Source organism: Poromitra crassiceps, assembly GCF_964638095.1.
Source record: "Poromitra crassiceps genome assembly, chromosome: 29".
In the NCBI taxonomy this organism is placed as follows: Eukaryota; Metazoa; Chordata; class Actinopteri; order Beryciformes; family Melamphaidae; genus Poromitra; species Poromitra crassiceps.
The window spans coordinates 4,534,184-4,561,744 of record NC_139641.1 but is presented as its reverse complement, the minus strand read 5'-3'; the positions used below and the strand labels follow the sequence as shown (position 1 = coordinate 4,561,744).

Sequence of the window (27,561 nt, the reverse complement as noted above, 5' to 3'; positions counted from 1 at the left end):
AAATATCTTGTCCATCTGAGAGAAAGTTTTGTGCATCTGCAACCCATTTTTGTATCGGCAACCCATTTTTGTATCTGTAGACATATCTTGTGCATCTGGGAATAAGTTTTGTACACACGGATAGAATTTGTGCGTCTTCAAAAATATTTTTTACAAGTACAAAAATTTCCTACGTTCGTGTGCGACCTTGAATGCAGCACTTGCAAATTTCCTACGTTCGTGTGCGACCCTGAAAGCACCACGGACAAACTCATATTGCAAGCATGGATGTTTGTTTACGAGTACAGATTTTCTTTACGAGTACGAATTCTGCCACCCACCGGGTGTCAACTTGGGGCCATAAATCTGAGCGGACTGGCCAATCAGGTTAGACCCAGTCCCCTCCCACTGAATATCGGATCGTATCGAATAAAACAATTGACAATTGACCAGAAACTCAACCAGAAACTTCTTCCGCCTTAAACAAACAGACAAACGACAAACAGAGCTTTGGTAGTTTGGAAGGAATACGAGCTTCAGGTAAGTGGCCACTTGAAGTAAATCGACATAAAGTAGAAGTTTTGTTGGTTTTATGAGACATTTAACTGCACGACCAGGGAGCCATTTCATAGCATGTTACTACACAGGCTTTCCCAGTGAGCTAACTGACGCTAGCTAGGTTAGCTAATGTTAGCTAGCTGCTTCATTCAATTTCCCCAAATAAACTAAATCGCTATTTAACCCGCTAGCGTAAGGGGTAATTTGACTCTAACGTTACAGCTCACGTAAGCTATAAAGACTGTGTCCAGTCTTAGTACAGTTAATTTAGTAGCTGGCTAACGTATCCTGGCTAGCTGGGGACTGCCCCCTAGTCCGATACCTCACGAGTCCGATACCTCACGAGTCCGACACCTCATGGTTTTGGGTTAGGGTCTGGGGGAGGTTAGGTTTAGGCGTGGGGGTGGGAGAGGTTAGGTTTTGGGTTAGGGTCTGGGGGAGGTTAGGTTTAGGCGTGGGGGTGGGAGAGGTTAGGTTTTGGGTTAGGGTCTGGGGGAAGTTAGCCTCTTTTTTCGGACTCGTGAGGTGTCGGACTCGTGAGGTATCGGACTCGTGCCATGGCACCCAAACCGCTATATAGCGTTACTGTAGGTCTGCTGTTGTACTGGGTCAGGCGATTGGCTGGTATTAGTAGCGTTATGAGTGAGGTACTTCACACAGCCTCACAAACTAGTGTCACGAACTAACGTTAAATCTGCAAGTACAAAGGGCACGTTTGTATAATAGTAATAGTAATAATAGAATAACAGTCATTATATTGAACGTGACATGACGGCCTATGTGACGTTATTGTAAGACCCTGGAGCATTAGCTATCGGATAGCTATGAACGTTACTACTCCAAACAATCAATCAATCAAATGTATATGAATATGGCGTTACTGTAGGGCTACTGTTGTACGGGTCAGCCGAGTAACGTTAAAGCAATGAATACATATTCATGCCTTAAAATCGTGAAATAGTCTAAATTAACGTTAGCGTCCTTGGGCTAGCCAAACTCAATTCAAATGCATGCCGTTTTGCTGCGGTTCAAAAGTGACAATAACAGGCGTTTCAGGTTATAATAGTAATTTTATTCCCTCAGAGTAACTGCTCAGTGTATTCAATGCATGTCGAATTGAAGAGTGGCGCCATGTAATCCACTTTATTATGCTTAAAAATTGCGATACATAACCCAACTAAGGTCAGCGTCACTGATTTGCATTAGCTGCATATTTCCTGTGTAAACGTTATCATCAGAGTATAATATAATGATGGCATGCTGATACCTGTTACAGTAAAGTCTGTCACGTGACATGTTTATAGCTGTGCTGTGTCTGTATAGTTCTGTATAGCTCTAATGTAGTCATGTGTACAGCACTGCAGATTGTAGCTTGCTATCTAACCTAGAGCAGAGGTTTTCAGAGTCCAATGGCCACAGGCAGGAATGATTTCCTGTGCCTCTCCTTGCATCTAGGTGGGATCAGCCTCTCACTGAACGTACTCCTGTGTTTGACTAGCACGCCGTGGAGTGGGTGCGAGTCATTGCTCATGATGGAGCGTAGCCTGGACAAAGTCATCTTCTCCGACACCGCAGTCAGAGAGCCCAGATCCAGCCCCACAATGTCCCTGACACAGAGAACCGTGGAAACCCCGTTCTTAAAGGTGAGTGTTGTTGTGACTTGCCTTGTTATTTGCAGCTGGTCTGTCCTCCATCAAGTTGTCAGTGGTTAATGGTGTGTACACTGGCCTGGCCTGGGTACCATGATGGGAGGCCAGCTTGGTGAGTAGCCTAGGCCTACAATATTTGACAATTTTTTGTTTCTCATCTGATTTCTATTTTATTCTTCTTTTTAATGTTTTGTGTTTCTTTGTATTCCCTCATACATAGCTTACATTTCCTCATATTGTTATTTTTCCTCCCTGTAAATCACAACCTTTCTTTTGGATGAATATCATGTAGATAAATATGGGGTAGGGTCGATAGTATAGATACAGTCTAGTATAGATACGAGACTAGATGGTGGGGGAAAACCATTTTAGCCCCATGGCCCATGGCTGTATTTTAATGGTGTTGTTTCTGTTGCCATGGCAGCAGTCTGTCCACTAATGGGAATGTAATGGCTTAAGTGTTATAAGAAGGCAGTATGTTGCCAATACAACATTGAGATTCCAAAGAGCTATAAAACAAGCCGGTGGTGTAGGATTGCATGGAGGCTGTTCCTTCTGATATCTAGTCTATCACAGTTAATGCGATATCTCCATCCTCAGACCTTTCCTTCTATTCCTCTGTCTCCAGGTCGCGGCAGCCGCGGAGTTCCTGAAGCAGTTGAAGCCGTACGTGGAGGAGGGCATCATCCGAGCCTTCCACTGCGCCACCGTGACGTGTTCAATGCTCACGCAATCCATTAGTTAGAAAAAATATCAAACAAAATTATTACTACTTTGTCTCTTGAAGTGTTAATATCAACAATTTAATTTTTCATTATGTAAGGATGGATTCTTTTGAATGAGTTTCAGACAGTAGCATTCTTTCTACAAAATTATGACTGACCCATAGAATTGGTCAACTAATACTCATACTATAACTAATAACAATAACTAGCATAGCAATAAGATTTTGACAGGGTTGCAATTATTGAACTGTTTTGGTCAATTCAGTAGGAATCAGCTGACCTAGGAGTTCCTGGTTGAAAATTACACCCAGCCGAGGGAGTACACAGGTGAGTGATCAGGGACAGGGAGAGACAATTTTATTGAAGCAGGCACAAGTATGTAAGACAATAAACATTTTAAATTTAAAGCATAGGCCTACAATGTTTTAGTTGAACTATGAAGCTTTTGAACACACACAAAAAGTTTTTATTTTTATTTTCCTGAACACTTTTCGTGGACCCCCTGGCAAAGTGCCACGGACCCCCATTTGAGTCTGGTCTAACTGTCTCTCTCTCTGCCACGCCGACATTGTCCATCTAGTGCAGGATTGTCCAAACTTTTTTGAATTGGGGGTGAGGCGGCCGTGCAGGTGCTTCTCACCTCATATGGGTGTTATTAAAAAATATAAATAAAAATCACATACAATTGTACTTTGTTTGCCATCTGAAAACAGTAGTTCTGCATGTGCTGTTCCTACCTGGTGCTTCTACAAACTGTATGATAGTGCTGTCATTGTTAGGTGAAGGAAACAAATGCAAATTGAACTTGCTTGATTAACCAATAAAAAAATCTGTCCACGGGCCACAATTGGCCCCAGGGCCGGACTTTGGACATGCCTGGTCCTGAATAAATGCATCAGGGATAGGTTCTAGTCTTGTTTTGCATGGAAGAAGGTAGTAAGAGCAAACTGTTAAATCATTTTCTCATGTGTTACAGCCATCCTCAACCAGATACAACCCTGTCTGGCACTGGCCAGGAGTCACATCTGACAGCAGAAGACACAGAGGACAGCAGGACAGAAACAACAAGCCACTCTACCAGAGTCGGTAATAAGGCAATACAAGTACACAGGCAATATTATGTTGAAGCTCTTGTTTTGTTACACATTTTTCCTGTCCTTGGAAAATAATAATTCAGCTGAAATTAACTCATTGAGTGCCATGGACGTCCTTCGACGTCCAATTAAATAGTGACGTAGAGTGCCACGGACGTCCTTCGACGTCCAATGCGTTTTTTGACGGTGGGACGTCGATCAAAGCCTTCCGCAGCTCATGTACAACTATAGTAGCTATTGGAGGTCTATAACCTATTTTACAGAACCCTTAGGTGGCGACAGTGCTCTCCACATAACAGAAAGGCAAGGAAAAAACAAAGAAGAAGTCGTTATGGAAACGGAAATCGCATCGCATCCGTATGCATCGATATGCTGAAGCACGTTACTGCAGCTGTGCCTGCAGCAGCCAATCTGCTCCCACAATTGAGCCGCTCCGTGTCGGTTGCGACAGCACATCCGCACATCCACACCGTGGAGTTGTTATTATTCTCAACTGGAAGCATCGTTGCCGGTGACAAACACACGCGGAACGCTGTAAAAAAACGGGATGTTGCGCACCCTTCACTGTGCGCACAGCAAACTCAGCAGAGAGCCACCACAGACAGGAGGAGGAGTGTGCAGGCGAGGCGAGGCGAGGCGGGGCGGGGGGGGGGGGGGGGGGGGGGGGGGGCACGCAGAGCAGCACGCAACGGCCAGACAGACCCAGGCAGCAGGACAGGATTGACAAACGCAAGCCAGAATATCCGATGCCCACCAGCAGCAAATCAAGACCAGCAAGAAGCTGCAACCAGCAGCGCACGCAGGGGCCAGCGCTGCTGGTTGTAGCTAAAAATATTATTCTGCCAAACAAAATTCCCTGGCCTAAACTGTTTTATTGAAGGAAATTATTTTTGAGGTGTGACTACATTAGAAAAGATTAGCTTCAGAGTCAGTGATGTGCTTGAAATGTTTAATTTCACAAAAGGCCAATTATCTCAGCTTCTAGGAAAAAATTACTGTTTTTGGATGAATCAAGCTATCTTCTCCGGCTCATAACTAAAGAACGGAAAATGGGATCAATAAACTTTTTTTTGCAGATGATAGAATAGAGTCTCATCGTTCTTTGTGTGTGTTCAGTGTTTACATAGTAATATCACACAATATTCTGTGGGCCTCGAGAAATCACTGAAAACGCTCTGAAACTCTGGCACTGGGAGCGTCCGTTCTCCAAAAGTGGCTGGCACTCAATGAGTTAATATTGATATGAAACAAACTTTTTTTTTTTACTTGACAGCATTAATGAATACTAAAATTATATCTAATCATGATGATCTACCCGCAAATTATTCTTCAGCTACATTACTTGATCTTGGCCTGTGTTCACAGTAGGGATGTTCATTTTGAAAATTTTCCAAAATCGATAATCGGTGAGAATTAACGATCAATTATCGATTATCGATTTTATTAATACTTAGAAAATTTTCAATATTTTTTTTTTTTTTTTTTTTTTTTTTTTAACAAAATGAATGCCTATGGCAGAAAATACGAAAGACAACGTGTTCTCCTCAATGAACTCTTTATTTCAATGTGTCTCCTCTCCAACACTGCTGTCCCCGGCGCATGCCGGTGTGAATTTCTCATGTTTAAAACAGTTTTGTTGGCACAAAGGCCCGTGCCCAGCCAGAAAACTAGAGACTATATGAAGCTCCACCTCACGTTAGTCGGCTGTGCAATGGAGTGGGGCGAGGAGGAACGATTTCCACCCAAACCTAGTCCAATTTTTTTTTTTTTTTTTTTTTTTTTTTTTTTTTTTTAATAATTAAAAAATCGATCCAAATGCCACAGGATCGATTCCAATCCTTAACGATCGATTATCGATTTTCGATAATTGATGAACATCCCTAGTTCACAGGGTACCTACACAGGTGTGGAAAGTCTGGAAACGCATTAAAAATGAATCTAATAATTTACAGGTCTTGAATATTTTGGGAATTTAAATGTTATAATGTTGTATAACAATGTTGTATTACATAATGTTATGTTGTGGAGCAGGGTAGGAAAAATACACTTTTAAGGGCTTTTTTTTGCCCTTGTGAGATATGTTTGGGGCATTGTGGATCATTTCCACAGCATGCATGGCCAATATTCAATAGGTAGTGACTCCCATCACTAAGCTTTCTGTTTAGTAATATGCTGTGGGTTCAAAACAAACTGTTTATATTTAATTTTTGCCCTTATAGATCCTTCAGGCATCTCTCCCTCATCTCTCCTCCCGTAACATCTCCACCAGTCTCAGTCCCGGGGCTGATCGGGATATCAGCCAGTGGAGTGCTCACCGCATCAGCCTATGTGGATGAAGATCACAGCTGGTGTGCAGCTCCTCGACGCAGCTGAACACCACAAATATATGTAGATGGGGAGATAACAGGAGAGAGTGAAAGCTATTACCAAGTATATGCACTACATTCTATTGGGCTAACTTCTAGTCATTGAAACTCACACCAGAAACACTGTGTTTTGTCCACGCCTCGCTCTGTTTTGCCCGGTGCTGCCCTGTCCCGCTCACACCTTGCTCACACCTTACCCACTTCATGCCTGGCTGCTCGAGTGCAGCACGCTGCATGCTTGAAAAACAGTGAATAGTAGTAGAATAGTAGAATCTTAAAGTATAGTACAACAGTATGTATTGGGTGCATCAAACATTTGATATTTGTGATCATGCTGCTTTAATAAACAAGGGAAGATTGAGAACAGTAATTTGGTGGGCAATCCCGGCAGTGCAATGTATTGCGGGATCAAGACAAGTTCTATGAAGTGTAAAGTAATATATACATTTATTCCTAAAATATAATCAAAACATTTACACTATGAACACTACATCTGTATACATAGCAATTTACTATTGAAAAATGTTTTTTGGGGTGGGGGGGACATTGTTTGTCCTTGTGATTGTAATTGTGGATAAAAACTATTAAACATTGTTTACCAAGTAAAGCCTTTTAAATGTTGTAGTTTCATCTTTGGTGATCATTTGCACTCATGAGATGATAAGGATGTTTAAAAATATGTGTTTGCCAATTTGTTATTGTTTAGCCATAAGTGTTTTCCAGATGTCTTTCAGAAAAAGAAAGCGACAGCTCCAGAAAGTTGACTGGAGTGTGGCCGCTCACAGACTGGTTCCCATGAATGCAGGCCAACCCAACAGACTCTTGGGTTATGCAGGAATGCTTACTGTATAGTTTCACTAACTTCCTGGATGCCTAGGGGATAATGATTATTTGATCTCAACAACTGAGACAAGATGGCTAGTCTAGACTATACAAAATGCACCATTGCTGATGAGTAAAATAATATTTTCAGTTGAAAGTCAACATTAAATAAACAAATAAAACATTAACAACAAGTTGCTTCAGATATCAACTTAATATAATATATACTGTCAAAAGTCCTGGAGAGAATTCTGCTGGACAGAGTTAAGGAGTTAATCTACTCCACAGACAAGCAGTTTGGTTTTAAAGCAAATGGCACACTGACCTCTGTATGCCTTAAAGGAAATTGTAAACAAATACAGATGGCAAAACCTCTAATTTCTTTTATGTTTTATTGATGCTTCTAAAGCCTTTGACCGTCAACCATAAAAAAAAAAGTCAAATGTCAAAGAGGTTTGCCCAGCTATATTGTTAGGATTCTGGCCTTTTGGTATGCCCATCAGACTATGCAAGTTAAATGGAGCAACATATCAACCCTTTTTGGGGTTAGTAATGGGGTCCGTCAAGGTGGAATCTTATCCCTTCCCAGTTCTTTTTAATCTGTATGTTGATGATTTGTCCAAGCAACTGAATGGTTGTAACACTGGGTGCCTTATTGGTAATACCCTAGTGAACCATTTAATGTACACAGATGATCTTGTTGTTCTGAGCCCAAGTAGTGCTGGTCTCCAGCAGCTCCTCACAATATGTACTGAATATGGTTTGGTACATGATATCAAATACAATGCCAGTAAGTGTTGTCTTAATTTGCAGGACCAAAGAGGACAAATGCTTGACATTTCCTGTTTTTAAATTGTCTGATAATAACCTTACTGTTTGTGATAATGTTAAATATCTAGGTCATTTTATTTCAGAGCAATTGTCAGATGAAGTTTAACATGTGTACAGATGGAGTGAAGGTGTCTCTGTTTAGAGCATACTGCACACCACTCTACACTGCTCACCTGTGGTCAGATTATAGGAGTCGGAGGTCAAGCATGCACAGACTTGAAGTGGCATATAATGCCATGAGAATATTGCTCAGGAGACCTAGATGGAGCTCTGCAAGTGAGATGTTTGTCACGGCATGTGTTAACACCTTCCAGGCACTGTTAAGGAATCTGATGTACTGTATAAATATCTGTCGACTGAATGTCTCACATAATGTCATTATCAACATACAAGGGAGATGGGTGGGGGGAGGGATGCGGTTGGGATTTATTTGTTTATTTTGTCTTGTTTTATTTTACGCAATGTGCGTGTGCTCAAGCAGAGATGTTTATGGATCTGTAATATTGTCAACGAATGAGCAACTGTACGAAAAATAAAATAAATCTTGAAAAAAAAAATGTCATTATCAAGCTGTTGCTAAGTCCCTACTGTAGTGATGTCAGATATCAGTCACCTCTGGTATGTCGCTCTTATGAACACTGCACTATTTATTTGACTATTGCTTTTTTCCTGCAGTCTGTAGGGATTCTTCTTGTTTTTCAAATTCAGTGTTTACATGTGTTTCAGTATGTACAAAATATGATTATCATCAAAACTTGCTTTTATACAGATCATATCGACATAGGTAAATATCTGTTATCAGCCATAACGGCAATGTTAATGTTGGTTATCGGTATTGGCCAAAATTTTCATATTGGTGCTCACTTGCATAATGTGAAAATGAATGTTATTGACCCAGTGTGTAGCCAGTGTACCCAGTTAGTGAGTGAATGTCCAAACAATGATGTATCTTTGAGGTTTTCATTTATTGTAGAATGATGTTGCAGACAGAAATAGATTTCCTTGATGCAATTAACATGATCGTGAAGTGATCCACATGATTTGCTGTTTAACAGAGTGGCTTGACAATTATTCTCTACACTTAGGCTAAGACCTATGTTAAAATTCCCATTCACCTGTGAGCTTGACACCTGAGATCAGCATTACCTCATAGAAGACTAGGTACATACTACCATCTAGTGGTCAAAATGTTTTTCAGCCAAAGACCACTTACAAGATGGAACATATACCGGGGACCCCCTCATTCTGATTTGTGATTTTGGGCTAAGCTTTATTGTTTCCATGGTAACGTGCTTTACTTTTAAATTGATAGGTTTGTTAGATTAGAATGTAATCCATGAACCATTTTAGATTCAAAGGATAAAATATTTTCATTGAACTATGAAGATTTTGCAAAAAAAAGCTTTCATTTTTATTTTCTTGAAACCTTTTCGCGGAACCCCAGGCAAGTGCCAGGGGGTCCCCGGACCCCCATACCACTGGTGTAAAATACCACCCATGATTCAAATCCTACAAATAAGAACAGAAATGGACAATGACAACAGGAGAGACTACATAACATTTCACTCGGACTAAAACGTCCAAAAAATTCAGATTTAAAGAAAATATTTTTTGAATGTATGTGAACCATAAATGCAGTTATTGCAGAAATAAACTCATTAACAATTAAACAAGAACATATATGCATCTCCTTACGACAGTCCATAACCCGGGTCAACATCAACACTCGCGATAGCGGCAAGGATTTCCTCTTCAAATCTTTCGTAGTCTTTGTAACGTTCTGGGAGTTTAAGCAGGTTGAAGCAGGTTGAAGACTTGGGGTATGCGAAGCCATCCTGCGGAGTCGGCACTGGGAAGCACATTCCAGCCCACCCAGAACTGCACAAGTTTCCCAAGCAGGTTTGGACAGTGGACAGGCAGGTCTATCTGGATCAGGTCCCGGAGGTATTCTTTGGAAACAACCAGCTTTGGTGTGCTGTTCTTCTCCCATTGATTTCATTGTCGATGAGGGTGACCAGCTGGGAAAGGCCTTCAAGTACCTTAAATAAAGTTTATATTTGTCACTAAAAGTCAACATAGTCATTCATTCATTCATTCACAGGCCTCAATTGTCAAAGCAGAGTAAGATAATTTTAGAGCATAAAACAATTGTATTCATATTTCAAACAACAGGATTGTTATTTTATCTATTTCGGCTTAGGGCTGCAAAGTTTAAAATGATAATAGTGATTAACACGTTCACTGCCATTGACGTATTAATACGTCAAAAATAATCCAACGGTTGACTGCCATTGACGTATTAATACGTCAAAAAAATAAAAAATAAATTTTTTGACGGTGCTACGTGGATCAATGCCCCCCGCGTCTCCTATGGAGATATTGGAAGTATTGAATGTGTATAATCTATTTTACCGACCAGCTAGGTGGCGACGGTCCTCTCCCGACAGAGAGAAAGTCAACCAAAAGCAGCCGCCTCCCGCGGCTGCTTCCTCCATTCTCAAGGAAATGGCTTGGCTATTTTACAGTCGGGAAAGGAACGAGCCTCAGTCTCATACTGTAGGCGGGGACGCTTTCGCGCTGCTGCGGTGGGGGGTTCCAGAAATGGACTGGGTGGGCAGCATAAAGCCTAGAGTCGCACGGGGCTTCATCGGGGCTCTCAAACCCAAGAGACGAGTGAGACCTATCCACACTTGCTGCCAGGGAGGGAGGCTGCTCAAACTCGCTGCCAGGGAGGGAGGCTGCTCAAACTCGCAGCAGCAGCAGCAGAGCACTCGCTTGTGACAAACGCAGGCTGAAAGCCACTAGACACGCCCACGGAGGGAGGAGTTGAAGGAGAGGGCGTTCGGAACTATATTGTTTAGATGTCTGATCTCTCACTGATGTCAAAAATAAATGGTTAAAGTGACTGTTCTGCCTGTTTGATTGAATTTCACAAAACTGCGATTATCTCAGCTTTCACTCTCAGACGCTAAAACCATGCTGTACTCAACGGCTAATATCTACATAACTACTAACTCTACAAACTAACTCTTTTAGACAGAGAAAGCACACATTCTATTAGTACTTTTGTGAACTTTGTGTTGACAAACTCCAAGCAGAAAAGAATCCTCGGCTCTTGTAAAATGAGCCAGAATCCTCAAAAAACGGCTTGGCAAAAGCTACCTACAGCAAAAAAAAAACGGCTGGCAGTCAATGTGTTAATATAACACCCTCTGACACTGACTACTGTCAGTACAATGTTACACCAAAAAAAGAAACAATCTTCTGCAGTTGTAGAGTGGATGAAGTTATGGCCCTCTGCCGCCTGTCATCCCCCCTCTCTCCTGTCTACAACTTTCCTACGTAATAAAGGCCAAAAAAAGACACCTACAGTTCTCCACTCTCTCCATAGCTCCTCATCAAACAACGCATCACCTTCAAAGCCCACCACAGCCTGGCGCCCCCCTTATCTGACTAACCTCCTCCTCTCCCATCGCCCCACCCAAACCCTCCGATCCTCATCCACTGTTTCGCTCACTGTTCCTCCATACAAATTCCACAGCTTTGGAGATCGAGCATTCTCGAGAGCAGCACCACGACTTTGGAACTCTCTTCACAAGCCTGTCAGAGACTCACCCTCACTCTCCACTTTCAAATCCCGACTCAAGACCTACCTGTTCTCCCAAGCGTACAACCTACCCTACCCTTAACCACATCTTCCGCCCATGTCACGCCCCCTCAACTCCCCTCCACCCGATTAGTTGTGTTATTTGTATGTTTGTTTTTTTCTGTTTACTGTGGACTCGAGATTGTCAGCATCTTTGAGTCATTGAAAAGCAGCTATACAAAATACATTTAATTGTTATTATTCGATAAAGGTGAAAATATGCCCCAGACATAATCCATGAAATGAATAAAGAAGAACGAGTTCCATTTACATACAAGGGCAGTTAAGGAATAGCACCGCTTTCAAATGGTTAGAATAAGTATTGTGACTTCTGCCTTTTAATTCAACATACTCTTGCTTGGGAATGTGCATTCGATTGTCTGACAATGCCACTTTGTGTCCATGTCAGCGAGGTTGCTGAGATATCAAGGCACATGGAAGAAAGAGCAGTGAACTTACCTCCTGTGGGAAGTCTAAGCGAGCAGAGAGTGAGTTTATTAGAGTCATTTCACTCCGGCAGATAAACTCAACATAGTCCACGTCCAAGGGCTGTCGCTGACAGGCCTGCTCCAATCTAGAGCGCAGTCTGTTTAACACAAGACTTCCCACCATCACCTGTCAAAGAGATCATGAAATATGCTTTATATAAAAGCATCAGGCCTTATTGGAAAATACGTTGAATACATATAAACAGTCCAGGATGCTATCAGGTGCTATAAAAACACAAACACTACAGCAACCTAGCCTACACCAAACAAGCAAAACATGTGTGAATCAAATTGATTTACAATTGCACAAGTGGAAATGAGACGTTAAAACACAAGTTAAATCACAAGTCACAACCCAAAGTCACAGCTTGTGGTGGGACATCAACATTAAAGCCCCACTATTTGGGGAAACTGCACCCTCACCTACATGCTACTCTTCTCATTCAGGTATCAGCCTTGTAGTAAGTAACTTAAGTAACCTTGGAGTAACCAGCCAATTGTGCAAAGTGTTTCTTTTCTACCTCCAAATAATTATTCTGTTATATACGGTATATAAATTCAGGTCCATGAGTGAAAAAGTTGCAACTTCTATTTTTCAGAAAAGTATTTAAATGTCCTCAATGGAGACTGACAATTGAACGAATGTCTAATGGAATGGACACTGTTATGGGCAAGCCTGGGTCTCACACAATATAGTGTTGCTTGTAACACATATATGCTTGCCTATTAGTAAGGTAGCCTACAAATGGCGAAAAAAAATAAAAAATGATTGAAAATAATTTAGGCTAAGCTGAGCACAGGCAAGGACAGTTGCAACTATTTTGCCTGAACAAAATAGAATATGGTTTTGATGTATTGAAAATCATACTGTCAGTATTTTTAAATACATGGTATACCGTAATACCTTAGTACCGACCAAAGCCTAATCGAAAGTATCATAAGTCACGGGTGGAATGGTGGATAAACATTGCATTTCCTTTAAAGCCCTTTCTAATAAATGCCCTCCGTTAGTTTGGTAGTGCAAATATAATATTTTTAGTACAAAGGGGTTAAGAAATGCTTTCATCAGCTCAGCAGTAACATGACATGGCTCTGAGAGATGAGGGAATGAAATAAAGCAGATATCCGAAAAGTACAAACCGAAACACATGAGATAAACTAAACCTCAAACTACAGAAATTCAGTTAGATGCTACAAATGAGCTACACCACAGAGAGTTTTTTTTTAAATATGCTCTCTCCGCCTTCTCCACTCTCAAGCACAGAGACATGAGTGCTCGCAGCACAGCATAATGGGGCTTCAACAGAGAAATAACGCAATGCACTTTCTTGTACAGCAAGAAGTTGGTGTGCTGCACAGCTGATACAGATTCTGTTGATAGAAATAAGCATTTTCTGATAACCCACCTGAGATTCAGCAGAAGTGCCTGGGGGGTCGATGGTCGAGGGAGGCGCACACACAATTTCTCCGTTGTCCTAGTGAAGTAAAAAGCAAACCATTATTTGATATTGCAAATTTAATTCTCAACCATATTCAGTCAGTCACTGGATCATGTGACTGTGAATAATATGACCTGTCTCCCAAGTAAAAAGCTGCAGGCTGACAGGTTTTCCGACCAAATACTTGAGGTTAGTTCAAGTGAGGCTGCTACCGAGCGGGGTAGCTTCAGAGTGTAACTTACCATGGTAACTGACCTGGAGTTCATCTAATTGAACTTCTTGGAATCTAAAATCCCAGATTTCTCTAGTCTAAACTATGGGTTGGGAAAATTCCAGTGTTGGGCAGTAGCTAGCAACAAATAGTGAAGCTACTAGCTTGCTACATCAGCATGCTACATTTCTCTGGGGATAGCTTAAATGTAGTGAAGCTATTTTTAATGTAGAGTAGCTGGTAGCTTAGCTCACCATATTGTCAAAGTAGCTTGCCCAACACTAATAAATCTAGAAATAGGTTCAATTGAAAGTGTTTTCCCTCACACACACACACACACACACACACACACACACACACACACACACACACACACACACACACACACACACACACACACACACACACACACACACACAATGTAAAGTAGCAAGCTACTTTTATTTTGGCATGGAGCCTGTAGCTGAGCATGCTATATAATGAAAAAACATTGCATGGATGCAACTGGGACGTATCCTCAGTGATGTACCCTGGGGTCATTGGATGTTTCGGGTCTCGCAACATCATACACCCTCGCCCAGGTGACCCAGCCGGGGCTGGCCAAGCCCCAACTTAGGTCCCAGTAGCTACCCACGGTCAGCCCTCTAGGAAGGGTCGAAGGTGGTCACGCGGTCAGGGCCACTCAATCCGCTGCTCCGGAACTACTCTGCCGGGACCGGGGGGGGAAGGGCTCTGGTACGTAGAGGGACCGGGCTCTGTGGGTTGCCACCCGGCCGGGCTCCTCCCTCGTCTCACCAGGTCTAGGACCTGTGCGCTGCACCAGACTCCCCCGCTCCAAACATCTCATTCCGACTACATTTTACTGGGGATAGCTTCAAAGTAGTGAAGCTATATTTTAATGTAGAGTAGCTGGTAGCTTAGCTTACTACATTTTCAAAGTTGCTTGCCCAACACTGCAAAAATCTGTGTAGTCATTTAACCTGCTTTCTGGAATGCATCCTTTGGGAGACATATTACTGCTAATACAGTATATCAGGCATTGAGGCTAATCAAACCCTAAATAAATCTAGAAGCTGATGGCAGATTAAACAAAGGTCCTCCCATCATGAAAACAGATTTTGTTTGGAAAGGAAGAATTGACATTTGACAGGGTTGATGGTACAGGTAGCCATGGTCACACCAGGATTAATGAGAATTGCTGGGTTTCATTAGTTGTTGTGGACTTCCCCCTCAGCCCCTTGGTGGTGAACTCTGGCCCATGAATTCATGCTTTATCGGTGTATAATGACAGAGTATTAAATTCTCAATTACCATTGCTGGGAAGAGCACGACAAGATTGAGGGTAGAATCAACAGGATAACCTGGGCTGGTAGGCAAAGAGAGAAAGAGAGAGAGGAAGAGGGAAAGACGGAGAGCAAATGGATGAAAAAGTCCCAGGTTATTAGAGAAAAGGTCAGTCACAGCAGCTAATTTATAAGAGCAAGACATATAAATCAACGATTGCCCGGAGATCATACCAACTACTTGCTGATAAATGTTGACATTTTGAATGTATTTAGAGCTTGTAAATCAATATCTGATACCAGACACCAGTTTAGCTTTGGCAACACTGGGCAGGTTGTTTAAAACAGTCATGTTCAATTGCAAGACATAGAAAAAGAAAATAGTATTGAAATAGTATTGTGTACATAGCATGTACAATGGTTTCCAAGCACATAATAATTCTGATTACAGCAATGCAACACAGGCTGATGTCCTGGCACATGGTTTGGGTGTGACACCTTTGTTGCCTCTGACTGATGTTTAGATGCTCAATCAATACAGCTTGCTGCAGTCAACTTCTATAAGCTTGCTTACAGATGTATTCATTTTGTCCAGTAGTATGTATTACTACTCCAGACAGCTAGCCTCCATTCCAAGTCCAGCCATAACGTTACACATCTCTGGACAGATAAACAATCACTGTCCAGTTAATCAGCTAGCTAGTCAGGTACATTAAAAATACATGTCATGGAAGTTGCCACCTATTCACATATCATATGGCTAACCTCGGTAACGCTACGTAAACAACCTGACTGACAAAGACGCAATGAAACTGACAGACAGATATTGAAAGGACGATACCAAGGAAACACAACTGCAACTCAAGACAGCTTTATACCTCAAAACGCTCACTAAGCATAGACATTCTCAGCAATAATGTCATGCTAACACTAAACACGTTAAAGCGATGAATCATCACTCATAACGCTACTAATACCAGCCAATCTCTGACCCAGTACAACAGTAGCCCTACAGTAACGCCATATTCATATAAATTTGATTGATTGATTGTTTGGAGTAGTAACGTTCATAGCTATCCGATAGCTAAAGCTCCAGGGTCTTACAATAACGTCACATAGGCCGTCATGTCACGTTCAATATAATGACTGTTATTCTATTATCACTATTACTATTACTATTATACAAACGTGCCCTTTGTACTTGATTTAACGTTAGTTCGTGAAGCTAGTTTGTGAGGCTGTGTGAAGTACCTCACTCATAACGCTACTAATACCAGCCAATCGCCTGACCCAGTACAACAGCAGACCTACAGTAACGCTATATAGCGTTAAATAATAAAATGTAGGCTAATGATTCATTGACATACTTTTGATAGCCCCGGTCGTGGCTTCAGCCTGTGCTGGAACATTGTCAGCAATGAAAGCTAACGCTAGCTAGCCAGGATACGTTAGCCAGCTACTAAATTAACTGTACTAAGACTGGACACAGTCTTTATAGCTTACGTGAGCTGTAACGTTAGTCAAATTACCCCTTACGCTAGCGGGTTAAATAGCGATTTAGTTTATTTGGGGAAATTGAATGAAGTAGCTAGCTAACATTAGCTAACCTAGCTAGCGTCAGTTAGCTCACTGGGAGAGCCTGTGTAGTAACATGGGGATCATGTCTATCGTAACATGCTATGAAATGGCTCCCTGGTCGTGCAGTTAAATGTCTCATAAAACCAACAAAACTTATATTTTATGTCGATTTACTTAAAGTGGCCACTTACCTGAAGCTCGTATTCTTTCCAAACTACCAAACTACACTGCTCTGTTTGTCTGTAAGGCGGAAGAAGTTTCTGGTCAATTGTCAATTGTTTTATTCGATACGATCCGATATTCAGTGGGAGGGGACTGGGTCTAACCTGATTGGCCAGTCCGCTCAGATTTATGGCCCCAAGTTGACATGGTTGGGTGGCAGAATTCGTACTCGTAAAGAAAATCTGTACTTGTAAACAGACATCCAAGCTCGCAATATGAGTTTGTCCGTGGTGCTTTCAGGGTCGCACACGAACGTAGGAAATTTGCAAGTGCTGCATTCAAGGTCGCACACGAACGTAGGAAATTTTTGTACTTGTAAAAAATATTTTTGAAGAAGCACAAATTCTATCCGTGTGTACAAAACTTATTCCCAGATGCACAAGATATGTCTACAGATACAAAAATGGGTTGCCGATACAAAAATGGGTTGCAGATGCACAAAACTTTCTCTCAGATGGACAAGATATTTTTACAGGTACAAGTTTTATTTACAGACATACAAGTTCAAAGTTCAAGTTCAAAGTTTACAAACAATGTTTCTCAAGCTCAAAATACATATGGCACTTTATTGATTCCATAAGAGAGAGGCTCAGGCTTCTCAACTGCACACCGTTAAGTAAAAAAGAAACCAAAAAACAGAAGTTGAATTTCAATGCTTACACAAAACATAGCCTTTAGGGTTGGTACAGATTTTTAACAGTCAAATTCAAATGAAGCACTTTTATTTCAGATGGTTGCCCTCATGATGGGAAGTGGAGAGAAAAACTTGCCATTTCATTTGTGTTACACACTTGACTAAGCAAGACTCCAGTCAGTGTGTTGGAATGATACGTTTCTTTACTGGCATTCTGCAAATTAGATATACAGACGTAGCTGTGTTATTTACACGTTTTTGTCTCGTCACTGTAGACCGGAAACTATGTCTTTTTCTCTTAGTTAAATACAAATGACAAAATACAGCATCCATAACATAAACATAAATAAATCATACAAAACATGAATACTCCTCTCCCCTCTTTAGCGTCACTAACAGAATTCACAGGTTGGTAGAAGTGATTCAATCTTCTTAGATTATAGAATGTACTTCAAACACAGAGAATTTACACCTGAAACAGCACCACAGGGCACAACCGCTAGCAAGAGTTAGCCACAATTAGCGTAGCTGCTAACGTTTATCACCTTGCTCTCAAAACATTCACAGGCGGAATTACAAACGGCCAACTATATTCCCACCCTCCTCCTTCACATACCCTATGACACCATATGTGTTTACTCAACCCATGTTGTCCTGCTTACCTGCAAATTAGACATACAGACGTAGCTGTGTTATTTACACGTTTTTGTCTCGTCACTGTAGACCGGAAACTGTGGGTGTGTTCGAAACCGGGTACTGCGCCTACTACTACTACTACTCCTACTACTAAATTGAGTACACACTACATTGAGAAATGTAGTGTGTTTACACTGTGCAGTATAAAATTTTTGAGTAGGCGAGAAAAACCCGGAAGTCTACTACATTCGCAAGATTTCCTGAGTAGAGACGAGCTGCTTACTTCATATACTCATTCCCCCATAATGCATTGCGACTCATCTGACCAGCCCCGGGAAGACTCGAAACTCCGCCATTAGAGCAACGCCACTTCACTGCTCCAGGTATGTTTTCACAATTTTGTTTTCACGCTATTTCATCACTAACTTCACTTCTGACACATTTGAGGCGGTAAGTAGGGATAGTAGCAGCGTTTTAGTTGACTTTTATAACGAAATGTTCGAAGGGGTGTATAACCTCCACAACTGAGCACGTCGGCAGCAGCCTGTCGCCTGCGGGGAAACAGGCTGATCTGGCCCCGGCTAGCTTTGTCGACCCACCCGGCGGCGCCTCTGCTCACAGAACCCCTGTTCCCTCTCCCCACAGTTACAATGGCAGACGGAGCTGCTGCTGCTGGAAGCAGCAGGAGCTAAAATTGTGAGTAATGTGGCGTTAATGTGCCCAAATAATAGTAGAATGACAGGGTTATATTCATAATGAACGTAAATAAGTAATGCCATAACGTTCGTTTCTTCAGGGGGGGGGGGGTGAAGACACCAGGCGCCTCATTAAATGGCGAGGGGAAAATGAAGAGCTCTTCACACACAAAAAAAAACTCCGCAGTGAAAGGCTTAAGAACATTTAACAACATGTAATTTCCATGTGCATGGCTCGCAACGTTACTTAATTAAATTAATTTGATTGTTTGTATCAGATTCATAAAACGAAACATTTTGAAAATGAGCATTTTTCAATTTTGGACTATCAATTGAAACATCAACTGAATGAATGATACAATCATTGTGTTAAACTGTATAGGTGAAAGTTACAGGTATGGCCTCAGCAAGTGGGACATCATGGTGGAATGAGGAGGACTCAGAGGAACCAATTCCAAGGGTTTTTATTCAAAGCAGATCCCTTTGTGGATGGATAACCATCAGACAGATGTTGACAAGTGTAAACAGATGATTGAACCTAAAAGACAAATAAGATATTAACAAAGTATTCGAACAAACAAGAGAAAACAAATTAAACTGTAAACTAATATAATAAAACTAATTCAAATCAAATACTCAATCAATATACAAAGGAAATAACACTAACTATAACAAACTTAACACTTTAAATTATGCATCTGTACATTTGCAGACAAAGGGATTTGGCAGGAAAGGCCCAACCAACAGCCTTCCCCCAGCAGCGTAGATGGCAAACTGAGCCTGATCTAATCAGTGTCCTCTTATACAGTCGTGTGGCTGGTTAGAGTGCATCTAAGGCCTGCCCCCCCCCCCCTCCTCCTCCTGAGAAGAGGGATAGGCTTTTGCACAATCATGATGAATGATCAACCAATAAAATATTCTCATTATCTGCAAATCTGGATCATGTAATCCTGATCTTGTGGTATACAGATCAGAATGTTCTTGTCTGAAAGTTATTTAAAATACCAGGACAAAACCTACAGGATCAAGTTGCACCAGACAAATGCAAATATTAAAGTGGCTGGTAGAATTGAGGCACAATATAATGATTTACTATGTTTATCTCAAGTGTATGACAATTTGACCAATGCTTGCAGGACATTCATCAAGGAGTATGGCCTTGAGGGGGTCGAGGCGGCCTGGATAAAAAAAAGTGGGAAAACCTCAAGCAGAAGTACAAGGTAAGCTGAAGTATCAAAAGCAGCCTGACATGAAGGGAAAATCCACCCAAAAAAACAGTACTGTAAAACAGCTATGGATGCACCTAACTTCTGGGTCCATAGAGCTTAACAGTGACTGAGCACTTTTCCACAGCTCCCGGCCGTTCCATCAGAGAATTCCCCATTGCTTTTCTCCATAGATGTTTAAGTCAGAGAGAAGCTGATGCACACCTTCAATCTCTTAAAGGCAGGTGCGTCGGAGATGCAGTACGTATGAGAGATAAAGAGGAGTCCTGCACACTGTCAATTACTTGCAAAAAAAACTTTTAATTAACACAACGTTTCGGTCTATCGACCTACATCAGGTTAAAATGATTTTAACCTGATGAAGGTCGATAGACCGAAACGTTGTGTTAATTAAAAGGTTTTTTTGCAAGTAATTGACAGTGTGCGGGACTCCTCTTTACCTCCATAGATGTTTAGAAAAATCCTTACGTGAGTTTTATGCCTGGAACCAAGCCAACCAGCCACCTATAGTGACCATAAAACATTTCACAGTGGAGATAACAAAAATGTTCACTTTCCCCTGTTTTTATTTTTTGTATTTGCGCCAAGTGAAATGTTTTATGGTCACTCACGATTCAGTAGGTGGCTGGGGAATTATCTGATGGAACGGGAGCTGAGAAAAAGTAGGCGGTCACTTTTGAGCTGTATTCTGTTGCTTGGTGGTGTCTTTCTGTCTAAGAAGACAGCACATTTTGATGTCATCCCCTCTTGATCAAACAGCAAGAACTTATTGAATAAGTATCAAAAGCAGTCTTGATGTTTAGCATAAAAGAAACATGTGATGATGGTGATGTTTGCCTTCTTCACAAGGAAAAGTCAGTCCTGCCTGGGTGATATCTAATTTGTTAAAGTGTGTTGTTTGTGTTTGCCCTATATCCAACCCCCCAGCCCCCCAATGTGTAGCCAAATAAGATTCTCATATAACCTTTTTTTGTTTTGTTTTGTAGGACCTGAAGGCTCCTCGGACGGGTGTCTCTACAGAGGGAGGAGAGGCCAGAAAATATGCAGAAATAAATAACACAAAATATTATAGCTTTGTCAGTGTTTTTTCACTTTTTACAATTTATACTGTTTGTAAAAATGTCACTCCTTTTGGTTAGAAATAGCTTGACACAAATGCCCTGGACCAAAGATTGGAGCATTATTTTTGTTTAGGTAGGATGGTTCGTCTACGAGGCAGCTGAAGTTGCTTGTAGGTAGATGTTGATCAGGAGAGGAGAACTGTTGGTGGGGTAGAGCTACCTGGACACAAGCCGGGATTTGATAAACCCCGGCTGGGTCGCCTGCGTAAGGCTGTCTGGTTGAAAGACCTGAAACACACAATGTTACAGTGATGTTGATGTATTTCACAAGCATCCACTAGAGGTCACAAGTGCATTGTCTTGAGAGGATGTACCAGAAATTAGCAGCAGCTTACATAGCCTATCCATGTATTCAACATTAATGGTAAATTTCATTGCCCTTGACTATACAGAATTCAGAATCAGCTTTATTGGAGAACCTTCACAGTTACAGACAGTACAGGTGCAGCTCAACAAATTAGAATATTGTGTAAATATGGTAAAGATATTTTTTCCTCCCAGCTCCCAGGTCAGTTTATTGACATTTCTGATGAAGACCGTTTGGCCGGAACGTCAATAAACTGACCTGGGAGCTGACAAAATACCAGTGTGCGGACTCCAGGTTATTTTTTTACGCAGTTTTCAAAGCAAAATGATTCCCGACAAAGTATTGAGTGCAGGCATGAACATAACTTTTCAGAAGATGGACATTTCTGTTTTGAAAATAGTTTATTTTATGTGATATTTAATTTGTTGAAATACTGTTTTGGGGGTGTTATGAGCTAGAAGCCAAATTATGCTTAAACAAATAAATACTTGAAATAATTTACTTTGTGTGTAATGAATCTATAATCTATGTGATAACGTGTTCTTAAAATGTGTGCAATTTTTTATACTAAAAGAAACAGGAAAATGTTGATTTTCTCATTTATAGGTTATAATTGATTTATTTTTATTATAATTATCGATCGATGATCAAACATACATTTTTATTACCCCAAGTCTCACTCCTCATGCCAGCCAAAACCTAACCAACCCCAATGAGTACCCCACTGGTGTTAATAATGCTGTAATGAGGCCTTTTTCACTTTTACACATGTGTTTGATGCATGGGGAGGACGCTTTAAAGATTAATGTAGTCATTAGTCTGTCTGCAGTGTTCTGATGGTAGAGAATTTGACTCCCTTTCTGCTCTCATCCCAACTTCACATCACATACTGGGAGCTAGTTAGCTGCCTGCCCTGAACGAAACTAACATTACTGATTGTAATGCGACATGTGAATAAAAATATCCCACTTACTTCTGGGAGGGATCAAAATATGATGATGTACATTTGCATGTACCGCAGTCGACGACGCCGAGCTTGTCTCCGTCCTATGGCACACATCCGAGGCATGTTGAGATCAGTGGGGAAGACGAAAGCACAATGGGCGTGTTGTCCTTTCAAGTCTCTGCATAGTACGAGGCCGGGCCAATGCGCTCTGAAGTCCGCTAGCGGCGCTTGGAATCAGCACGTAAGTTGTCCCAGCCCAAGGTGCTCTAAAGTCCCGGTAGGCAGCAGTACCTAGCCGCGGGTCCCTGGAAGTCGGGAGCCCAATTTTTTTCTATGCATTGCGTAGCGAAACTGACCACATTACGGGAATCTACATTGTTTAAACTTGTCCACGAAAATTATTAAACGTTCATGAAGTGCCATATTAACATTTTTATAGGTAAAACTAAACTGCTTCCAGGCGCTGCTATTCTGGTGGCCATGTTTGTGGTCATCGAAATGTTTCTGCCGGTGCGTGATGCATTGTGGGATAAATACCCATACTGTAGTTGGAACGTAACGGGTACTTAATTCCATGATAAGTATGTAGTATGATAAGTAGACAGTAGCTACTCATTGAGAAAAAGTAGTTGAGTAGTTGAGTACCCGGTTTCGAACACACCCTGTGTGTTTTCCCTGTCTACTAGCTGCTTGACAGATGCTCATTAATGGCGATACTCCCTCTGGCGGCCGGAGGGCGCAACTACCGTAAACTACCTGGTCATTGCAGGGAAATGGAGTACAGTAGTAAATAATGTTCTGTTGACTTTAAAACATAACTAAAAGAATGCCTGTATAACCCAATGAAATGAAATAGAATGAGTACTAAAATAAACAATAGGGGTAGCCTGGTTCTATAGACCAAATCAGCGGGATGTTTACATTTACTTCCGGGTACCCCTGAGGTCCACACATTATAATGGCGGTGGACGGCACAAACTGACGTGTTGAAGACAAAAACAGACAAAGAAGACAAAAATGGTTCGTCCGTGTTGTGTTGTTGTTTAATATCATTCATAACAACACTTTCACTAACGACCAGACTAGCTAATTTACCTGTTGGACCAGACCAGAGTAGACTTGACGCTAAATTAAATTAACGTGGCGTCAGTAGCTCTGTTTGTAACGTTAACGTAACCTCGCGTCACCAGGCTCTTCTACGTTAATGAGTCTGCAAAACAGCGAGTTTGACAGACAAACAAACGTTATTAGCTAGCTAACACTACATAAAACAAACACAGAAGAAAGGCTAGATACGTCGGACAAGCATGTTTACCAACCGTTTAACCAATTAAATAGAAAGTAGTCGGCCGAAAACAACGAGAGGGTTTGACAGCATTTATTTGACAACACGCACATTTAAACCTGCCGCCTTCCCCAAGTGGTACCCGGAAGTAAATTTGTTTACATGGTGACGTCACGGTGATTTGGTCTATACCCTCACATTTGGGAGCCCGTGTCAATTAGACTGGGATCCAATCCCATATGAATGGCAGTTGTCAGCACTCCATATGAATCCTTCATTGGGGCTGCTTAGCAGACTACATGTCACTGACATGGGTTCTGAAATGAAAAGGGCCGGATTGACCTGATGTCAGTCCATCCAGCTCTGGTCCACTATAGCTGTCAGTCCATCCAGCTCTGGTCCACTATAGCTGTCAGTCCATCCAGCTCTGGTCCACTATAGCTGTCTACTCTGCATCGTGTGTGAGACACTGGAGACAATAACAATTACAAGGGGATCGTCTCATTTCAGATATTAAAATATTTGTGGTTGACATGAGTGACTGACTGTGTAGATGGACCAGATTATGATGAAAATCAAACACTTTTGACGAGAGAGCGTATGAAATAAGGTTAGAGCTGGGAAGCACAAACTGTTTTATTGCATTATTTTTTATTTGTGATATAAACACAGGACAGCACAAATCCTCAAATCCTTCCCTGACCATGGGAAGCCTGAAGTAAATGTTTATTCTCCTGTGTGTCTCTTCATAATTCCTTTTTGACCAAAACCTTTACCACAGACTCACTGTTTATCTCCTGTGTGGACTATGTGTGTCTTCAGGTTTCCTCTATAAGCAAAACCTTTACCACAGACTGACCATTTAAATTGTTTATCTCCTGTGTGGACTATCATGTGTCTATTCAAGGATCCTTTTTGACCAAAACATTTACCACAGACTGATCATTTAATTTATTTATCTCCTGTGTGGACTATCATGTGTCTTTTCAAGTCTCCTTTATGACCAAAACCTTTACCACAGACTGAACAAAGAAATTGTTTCTCTCCCGTGTGGACTATAATGTGCCTTCAAGCTTTCTTTACGAGTAAAACCTTTACCACAGACTGAGCAATTAAATTGTTTCTCACCTGTGTGGACTATCATGTGTCTTTTCAAGTCTCCTTTATGACCAAAACCTTTACCACAGACTGAGCAATTAAATTGTTTCTCACCTGTGTGGATGATCATGTGTCTTTTCAAGTGTTTTTTACGACCAAAACCTTTACCACAGATTGAGCAATTAAATTGTTTCTCACCTGTGTGGACTATCATGTGTGACTTCAAGTGTGCTTTATGACCAAAAGCTTTACCACAGACTGAGCAATTAAATTGTTTCTCACCTGTGTGGACTATCATGTGTGCCTTCAAGCTTTGTTTACGAGTAAAAGCTTTACCACAGACTGAGCAAAGAAATTGTTTCTCTCCCGTGTGGACTATCATGTGTTTCTTCAAGTCTGCTTTTTGACCAAAACCTTTACCACAGATTGAGCAATTAAATGGTTTCTCACCTGTGTGGACTATTATGTGTCTCTTAAAGTGTGCTTCATTACCAAATATTTTACCACAAACTGAGCAGCTGAAGTGTCTCTTCCTAATAACTTCACTGTTTTTCTGTGAGTCTAAACCTGCCTGAGGTTCAGTAGTTTCCATCCATTGATCATCATTGTCTTCAGTTACAGAAGAGTCTAAAGTCTTGTCATGACTATTTGGCTGTGAATTAGCTGGATATATAAGATATATGTTCCTGGCTGGTTCTGATACTCCACAGTCTTCTTCATCAGCTTCTGTTTTCATCTGTTCAGTTGAGCTGCTGGCTAGAGGCTCTGCCTCTCTGTTCTCCACAGTTTGGCTTTGATGAAGCTGTGAGGACTGAGGTTTCTCTTCCTCATCTTCACTCTTAACAGGAACAGCAGTGAATGGGAAGTTGGTGATATCAGCTTCCTCCAGCCCTTGAAGCTGCTCTCCCTCCCTCCTGATCCAGAGTTCCTCCTGTTCCTCTTTAATGTGTGGAGGCTCTGGGTCCTCCTGGTGCAGAGTGGGGCTCCACTCAGCGGGAACCCCCTCCCCAATGACCAACAGCTGCTGGAGGTCTGGAGGCAAGGCTTCTCTGTGTAACCACACCGCGTCCAGCAGTTTTCGTTGTCGGTCGATCTCCTCTTGTGAACGAGTAGCTTCCTCCTCGTACTCTGCTATCATTCTTTCTAACAGCCCAAATATCTCTCCAACAGCCCCAGTTAGGTGCTGCTTCACAACCGCTTTGAGCTTCTGGACTTTAGACATATAGCCTTAGCCAGGAAGGATTTATGACATCACTGATACCATTACAATTGCTCAAGTGGCATCACAATTCTTATGACATCACTGATGATGTCATAATGACAGATTCCATGCTCTGAATGGTTCACTCACTCACTCACTCTTCCCCTAGTGTTTATCAAAGTACATGGGGAATTATGATCAAATGAGTTTCGGACACTACCTCACACTTCTCCTTTGGTAAACACCACAGCATTTCATTGTAGTAGGCTATATGGGAGAAAATGTAGGGTACATTCTCTGTTCACTATAATGGCAGCTATTAGGGGATAGCACCTGTCGGACAATAGGGCTCCTTGTGTCTTATTATTGCACCTGAGCTTCTTCCCTTCTTGGAGTGTTGCTCGCTACAAGCGCTGACTTTTACAGAGTCAGGTTTATGACAAAGAACACGATTTCATTTGGGAGCCCGTGTCACTTAGCCTGGGATCCAATCCCATATGAATGGCAGTTGTCAGCACTCCATATGAATCCTTCATTGGGGCTGCTTAGCAGGCGACATGTCACTGACATGCGTTCTGAAATGATTGACCTGATGTCAGTCCATCCAGCTCTGGTCCACTATAGCTGTCAGTCCATCCAGCTCTGGTCCACTATAGCTGTCAGTCCATCCAGCTCTGGTCCACTATAGCTGTCAGTCCATCCAGCTCTGGTCCACTATAGCTGTCAGTCCATCCAGCTCTGGTCCACTATAGCTGTCAGTCCATCCAGCTCTGGTCCACTATAGCTGTCAGTCCATGCAGCTCTGGTCCACTATAGCTGTCTACTCTGCATCCTGTGTGAGACACTGGAGACAATAACAATTACAAGGGGATCGTCTCATTTCAGATATTAAAATATTTGTGGTTGACATGAGTGACTGACTGTGTAGATGGACCAGATTATGATGAAAATCAAACACTTTTGACAAGAGAGCGTATGAAATAAGATTAGAGCTGGGAAGCACAAACTGTTTTATTGCATTATTTTTTATTTGTGATATAAACACAGGACAGCACAAATCCTCAAATCCTTCCCTGACCATGGGAAGCCTGAAGTAAATGTTTATTCTCCTGTGTGTCTCTTCATAATTCCTTTTTGACCAAAACCTTTACCACAGACTCACTGTTTATCTCCTGTGTGGACTATGTGTGTCTTCAGGTTTCCTCTATAAGCAAAACCTTTACCACAGACTGAGCATTTAAATTGTTTATCTCCTGTGTGGATTATCATGTGTCTTTTCAAGTGTGCTTTTTGACCAAAACCTTTACCACAGACTGAGCATTTAAATTGTTTATCTCCTGCGTGGACTAGCATGTGTCTATTAAAGTCAACTTTTTGACCAAAACCTTTACCACAGACTGAGCAAAGAAATTGTCTCTCACCTGTGTGGACTATCATGTGTGTCTTCAAGTGTGCTTTTTGACCAAAACCTTTACCACAGACTGAGCAATTAAATTGTTTCTCACCTGTGTGGACTATCAT

The 27,561-nt window shown here is 41.6% G+C and overlaps 1 long non-coding RNA gene across 1 annotated transcript; it reads left to right on the top strand.

Moving 5' to 3' along the window:
* Positions 1-2,048: 2,048 nt before the first annotated feature.
* Positions 2,049-7,113, top strand: LOC310799972. Its single transcript, XR_014553845.1, has 4 exons — positions 2,049-2,180; positions 2,815-3,238; positions 3,888-3,997; positions 6,225-7,113. It is a non-coding gene; the product is annotated as an uncharacterized lncRNA (long non-coding RNA).
* Positions 7,114-27,561: the final 20,448 nt, after the last annotated feature.